The sequence below is a fragment of the Heptranchias perlo genome, unplaced genomic scaffold, assembly GCF_035084215.1.
Source record: "Heptranchias perlo isolate sHepPer1 unplaced genomic scaffold, sHepPer1.hap1 HAP1_SCAFFOLD_127, whole genome shotgun sequence".
NCBI classification, from domain to species: domain Eukaryota; kingdom Metazoa; phylum Chordata; class Chondrichthyes; order Hexanchiformes; family Hexanchidae; genus Heptranchias; species Heptranchias perlo.
The window spans coordinates 504,526-511,252 of NW_027138505.1; positions in this window are offsets into that span (position 1 = coordinate 504,526).

Genomic DNA, 6,727 nt, shown 5'->3' on the forward strand with positions numbered 1-6,727 from the left:
TCCTTCTCCTTCTCCTCCTCCTTCTCCTTCTCCTCCTCCTGCTCCTTTTCCACCTCCTGCTCCTTCTTCGCCTCCTGCTCCTCCTCCTTCTCCTCCTCCTGCTCCTTCTCTACCTCCTGCTCCATGTCTCCCTCCTGCTCCTTCTCTACCGACTGCTCCTTTTCCACCTCCTGCACCTTCTCCGCCTCCTGCTCCTCCTCCTTCTCCTCCACCTGCTCCTTCTCCGCCGGCTGCTCCTTCTCCACCTATTGCTTCTTTTCCACCTCCTGTTCCTCCTCCACCTTCTTCTCCTCCTCCTGCTACTTCTTCTTAAGCTGCTCCTTCTCCTCCACGTGCTCCTTCTCCGCCTGCTGCTCCTTCTCCACCTATTGCTTCTTCTCCACCTCCTGCTCCTTCTCCTCCTTCTGCTCCTTCTCCTCCTTCTGTTCCTTCTTCTTCTCCTGCTCCTTCTCCACTCCTGCTCCTTCTCCTCCTCCTGCTCCTTTTCCTTCTCCTGCTCCTTCTCCGGCTCCTGCTCCTCCTCCTGCTCCTCCTCCTGCTGCTTGTACATCTCCTGCGCCTTGTCCACTCCTGCGCATTCTCGCCCTCCTGCTCCATCTGCCCTCCTGCTCCTTCTCGACCTCCTGCTCCTTTTCCACCTCCTGCTCCTTCTCCGCCTCCTGCTCCTCCTCCTGCTCCTCCTCCTGCCCCTCCTCCTTCTCCTTCTCCTCCTCCTGCTCCTTTTCCACCTCCTGTTCCTTCTCCGCCTCCTGCTCCTCCTCCTTCTCCTCCACCTGCTCCTTCTCCACCTCCTGCTCCATGTCTCCCTCCTGCTCCTCCTCCACCTACTGCTCCTTTTCCACCTCCTGCACCTTCTCCGCCACCTGCTCCTCCTCCTTCTCCTCCACCTGCTCCTTCTCCGCCTGCTGATCCTTCTCCACCTATTGCTTCTTTTCCACCTCCTGTTCCTCCTCCACCACCTTCTCCTCCTCCTGCTACTTCTTCTTAAGCTGCTCCTTCTCCTCCACCTGCTCCTTCTCCGCCTGCTGCTCCTTCTCCACCTATTGCTTCTTCTCCACCTCCTGTTCCTTCTCCTCCTCCTGATCCTTCTCCACGTCCTTCTCCTCCTCCATCTCCATCTCCTCCTCCTGCTCCTTCTCCTCCTCCTGCTCCTTCTCCTCCTCCTGCTCCTTCTCCTCCTCCTGCTTCTTCTCCACCTCCTGTTTCTTCTCCACCTCCTGTTCCTTCTCCTCCTCCTGATCTTTCTCCACCTCCTTCTCCTCCTCCACCTCCTTCTCCTCCTCCTTTTCCACTCCGGCTCCATCTCCACCTCCTGCTCCTTCTTCTCCTCCAGCTCCTTCTCCTCCTCCTGCTCCTTCTCCACCTCCTCTTCATTCTCCAACTCGTGCTCCTTCTCCACTTTTGCTCAACCTCCTCCTCCTGCTCCTTCTCCACTACATGCTCCTTCTCCCGCTCCTGCTCCTACTCCCGCTTCTGCTCCTTCTCCCGCTCCTGCTCCGTCTCCTCTTGCTGCTACTTCTCCTCCTGCTGCTTCATCAGCTCCTGCTGCTACTTCTTCACCTCTTTCTCCTGCTCCTTCTCCACCTCCTGCTCCATGTCTCCCTCCTGCTCCTTCTCCACCGACTGCTTCTTTTCCACCTCCTGTTCCTTCTCTTCCTCCTGCTCCTTCTCCACGTCCTTCTCCTCCTCCACCTCCTTCTCCTCCTCCTGCTACTTCTTCTTCTCCTGCTCCTTCTCCTCCTCCTGCTCCTTCTCCTCCTCCTGCTCCTTCTCCTCCTCCTGCTTCTTCTCCACCTCCTGTTCATTCTCCTCCTCCTGATCCTTCTCCACGTCCTTCTCCTCCTCCACCTCCTTCTCCTCCTCCTGCTCCTTCTTCTTCTCCTGCTCCTTCTCCTCCTCCTGCTCCTTCTCCACCTCCTGCTCCTTGTCCACCTCCTGCTCCTTGTCCAACTCCTGCTCCTTGACCACCTCCTGCTCCTTCTTCTCCTCCTTCTCCTCCTCATGCTCCTGCTCCACCTCCTGCTCTTTGATTCCCTCCTGATCCTTGTCTCCATTCTGCTCCTTCTCCACCTCCTGCTCCTTCTCCACCTCCTGCTCCATCTCCAACTCCTGCTCCTTCTCCTCTTCCTCCTTCTTCTCCACCTCCTGTTCATTCTCCTCCTCCTGATCCTTCTCCACGTCCTTCTCCTCCTCCATCTCCTTCTCCCCCTCCTGCTCCTTGTCCACCTCCTGCTCCTTATCTACCTCCTGCTCCTTGTCCACCTCCGGCTCCATGTCCACCTCCTCCTCATTGTACACCTCCTGCTCCTTGTCCACCTAGTGCTCCATCTCGCCCTCCGGCTCCATCTCGTCCTCCAGCTCCTTCTCGCCCTCCTGCTCCTTCTCGCCCTCCTGCTCCTTCTCGCCCTCCTGCTCCTTTTCCACCTCCTGCTCCTTCTGCACCACCTGCTCGTTCTCCACCTATGGCTTCTTCTCCTCCTCCTGTTCCTTGTCCACCTCCTGCTCCTTCTCCACCTCCTGCTCCTTCTCCACCTCCTGCTCCTTGTCCACCTCCTGATTCTTCTCGCCCTCCTGCTACTTCCTGCCCTCCTGCTCCTTCTCCACCTCCTGCTCCTTCTCGACTCCTGCTCATTCACCACCTCCTGCTCCTTCTTCTCCTCCTTCTCCTCTTCCTGCTCCTTCTCCACCTCCTGCTCTTTGACTCCCTCCTGCTCCTTTTCTCCCTTCTGCTCCTTTTCTCCCTTCTGCTCCTTCTCCACCTCCTGCTCCTTCTCCACCTCCTGCTCCATCTCCACCTCCTGCCCCTTCTCCTTCTCCTGTTCCTTCCCCACCTCCACCTCATTGTCCACCTCCTGCTCTGTGTCCATCTCATGATCCTTGCCCACCTCCTGCTCCTTGTGCACCTCCTGCTCCTTGTCCACCCAGTGCTCCTTCTCGCCTTCCTGCTCCTTCTCGTCCTCCAGCTCCTTCACGCCCCCCTGCTCCTTCCTGACCTCCTGCTCCTTGTCCACCTCCTGCTCCTTCTCCATTTCTGCTCATTCACCACCTCCTGCTCCTTCTTCTTCTCCTTCTGCTCCTTCTCCACCTCCAGCTTCTTGTCTTCCTCCTGCTCCTTTTCTCCCTCCTGTTCCTTCTCCACCTCCTGCTCCTTCTCGACCTCCTACTCCTTCTCCACCTCCTGCTCCATCTCCTCATCTTGCGCCATCTCCACCTCCTGCTCCTTCTCCTCCTTCTGCTCCTTCTCCTCCTCCTACTCCTTCTCCAATTCCTGCTCCTTCTGCTCCTCCTCCTCCTCATCCTTGTCCTCCAGCTTCTTCTCCAACTCCTTCTCCTACTCCCCCTGCTGGTTCTTCTCCGCCTCGTGCTTCTTCTCCACCTATTGCTTCTTTTCCACCTCCTGTTCCTTCTCTTCCTCCTGCTCCTTCTCCACCTCCTTCTCCTCCTCCACCTCCTTCTCCTCCTCCTGTTCCTTGTCCACCTCCTGCTCCTTGTCCACCTGCTGCTCCTTGTCCAACTCCTGCTCCTTGTCCACCTCCTGCTCCTTCTCGACTCCTGCTCATTCACCACCTCCTTCTCCTTCTTCTCCTACTTCTCCTCCTCCTGCTCCTTCTCCACCTCCTCTTCATTCTCCAACTCGTGCTCCTTCTCCACTTTTGCTCAACCTCCTCCTCCTGCTCCTTCTCCACTACATGCTCCTTCTCCCGCTCCTGCTCCTACTCCCGCTTCTGCTCCTTCTCCCGCTCCTGCTCCGTCTCCTCTTGCTGCTACTTCTCCTCCTGCTGCTTCTTCTGCTCCTGCTGTTACTTCTTCACCTCTTTCTCCTGCTCCTTCTCCGCCTCCTGCTCCATGTCTCCCTCCTGCTCCTTGTCCAGCTACTGCTCCTTTTCCACCTCCTGCACCTTCTCCGCCTCCTGCTCCTTCTCCACATATTGCTTCTTTTCCACCTCCTGTTCCTTCTCTTCCTCCTGCTCCTTCTCCACCTCCTTCTCCTCCTCCACCTCCTTCTCCTCCTCCTGCTACTTCTTCTTCTCCTACTCCTTCTCCTCCTCCTGCTCCTTCTCCTCCTCCTGCTCCTTCTCCTCCTCCTGCTTCTTCTCCACCTCCTGTTCCTTCTCCTCCTCCTGATCCTTCTCCACGTCCTTCTCCTCCTCCATCTCCTTCTCCTCCTCCTGCTCCTAGTCCACCTCCTGCTCCATATCTACCTCCTGCTCCTTGTCCACCTCAGGCTCCATGTCCACCTCCTGCTCATTGTCCAACTCCTGCTCCGTGTCCACCTCCTGATCCTTGTCCACCTCCTGCTCATTGTACACCTCCTGCTCCTTGTCCACCCAGTGCTCCATCTCGCCCTCCTGCTCCTTCTCGTCCTCCTGCTCCTTCTCGCCCTCCTGCTCCTTCTCGCCCTCCTGCTCCTTCTCGCCCTCCTGCTCCTTCTCGCCCTCCTGCTCCTTCTCGCCCTCCTGCTCCTTCTCGCCCTCCTGCTCCTTCTCCACCTCCTGCTCCTTCTCCACCTCCTGCTCCTTCTCCACCTCCTGCTCCTTCTTCTCCTCCTGCTCCTGCTCCTCCTCCTGCATCTTCTCTAAATCCTTCTCATACTCGCCCTCCTGGTCCTTTTCCGCCACTGCTCGTTCTCCACCTGTTACTTCTTCTCCTCCTCCTGTTCCTTGTCCACCTCCTGCTCCTTCTCCTCCTCCTGCTCCTTCTCCACCTCCTGTTCCTTCTCCTCCTCCTGATCTTTCTCCACCTCCTTCTCCTCCTCCACCTCCTTCTCCTCCTCCTTCTCCACTCCGGCTCCATCTCCACCTCCTGCTCCTTCTTCTCCTCCAGCTCCTTCTCCTCCTCCTGCTCCTTCTCCACCTCCTCTTCATTCTCCAACTCGTGCTCCTTCTCCACTTTTGCTCAACCTCCTCCTCCTGCTCCTTCTCCACTTCATGCTCCTTCTCCCGCTCCTGCTCCTACTCCCGCTTCTGCTCCTTCTCCCGCTCCTGCTCCGTCTCCTCTTGCTGCTACTTCTCCTCCTGCTGCTTCTTCTGCTCCTGCTGCTACTTCTTCACCTCTTTCTCCTGCTCCTTCTCCACCTCCTGCTCCATGTCTCCCTCCTGCTCCTTCTCCACCGACTGCTTCTTTTCCATCTCCTGTTCCTTCTCTTCCTCCTGCTCCTTCTCCACCTCCTTCTCCTCCTCCACCTCCTTCTCCTCCTCCTGCTACTTCTCCTCCTCCTGCTCCTTCTCCTCCTCCTGCTTCTTCTCCTCCTCCTGCTTCTTCTCCACCTCCTGTTCCTTCTCCTCCTCCTGATCCTTCTCCACGTCCTTCTCCTCCTCCATCTCCTTCTCCTCCTCCTGCTCCTTGTCCACCTCCTGCTCCTTATCTACCTCCTGCTCCTTGTCCACCTCCGGCTCCATGTCCACCTCCTGCTCATTGTACACCTCCTGCTCCTTCTCCACCTAGTGCTCCATCTCGCCCTCCTGCTCCATCTCGTCCTCCAGCTCCTTCTCGCCCTCCTGCTCCTTCTCGCCCTCCTGCTCCTTCTCGCCCTCCTGCTCCTTCTCGCCCTCCTGCTCCTTTTACACCTGCTGCTCCTTCTGCACCTCCTGCTCATTCTCCACCTCCTGCTCCTTCTTCACCTCCTGCTTCTGCTCCTCCTCCTGCTTCTTCTCCAACTCCTTCTCCTACTCGCCGTCCTGGTCCTTTTCAGCCACCTGCTCGTTCTCCATCTGTTGCTTCTTTTCCTCCTGTTCCTTGTCCACCTCCTGCTCATTGTCCACCTCCTGCTCCTTGTCCACCTCCTGCTCCTTGTCCACCTCCTGCGCCTTGTCCGCCTCCTGCTCCTTGTCCACCTCATGATCCTTGTCCACCTCCTGATCCTTCTCGCTCTCCTGCTACTTCCTGCCCTCCTGCTCCTTCTCCACCTCCTGCTCCTTCACCACCTCCTGCTCCTTCTTCTCCTCCTTCTCCTCTTCCTGCTCCTTCTCCACCTCCTGCTCTTTGACTCCATCCTGCTCCTTTTCTCCCTTCTGCTCCTTCTCCACCTCCTGCTCCTTCTCCACCTCCTGCTCCATCTCCACCTCCTGCCCCTTCTCCTTCTCCTGCTCCTTCCCCACCTCCTTCTCATTGTCCACCTCCTGCTCTGTGTCCATCTCCTGATCCTTGTCCACCTCCTGCTCCTTGTGCACCTCCTGCTCCTTGTCCACCTAGTGCTCCTTCTCGCCTTCCTGCTCCTTCTCGTCCTCCAGCTCCTTCACGCCCCCCTGCTCCTTCCTGACCTCCTGCTCCTTGTCCACCTCCTGCTCCTTCTCCATTTCTGCTCATTCACCACCTCCTGCTCCTTCTTCTCCTCCTTCTCCTCCTCCTGCTCCTTCTCCACCTCCAGCTTCTTGTCTTCCTCCTGCTCCTTTTCTCCCTCCTGCTCCTTCTCCACCTCCTGCTCCTTCTCGACCTCCTACTCCTTCTCCACCTCCTGCTCCATCTCCTCATCTTGCGCCATCTCCACCTCCTGCTCCTTCTCCTCCTTCTGCTCCTTCTCCTCCTCCTACTCCTTCTCCAATTCCTGCTCCTTCTGCTCCTCCTCCTCCTCATCCTTGTCCTCCAGCTTCTTCTCCAACTCCTTCTCCTACTCCCCCTGCTGGTTCTTCTCCGCCTCGTGCTTCTTCTCCACCTATTGCTTCTTTTCCACCTCCTGTTCCTTCTCTTCCTCCTGCTCCTTCTCCACTTCCTCCTCCTCCTCCACCTC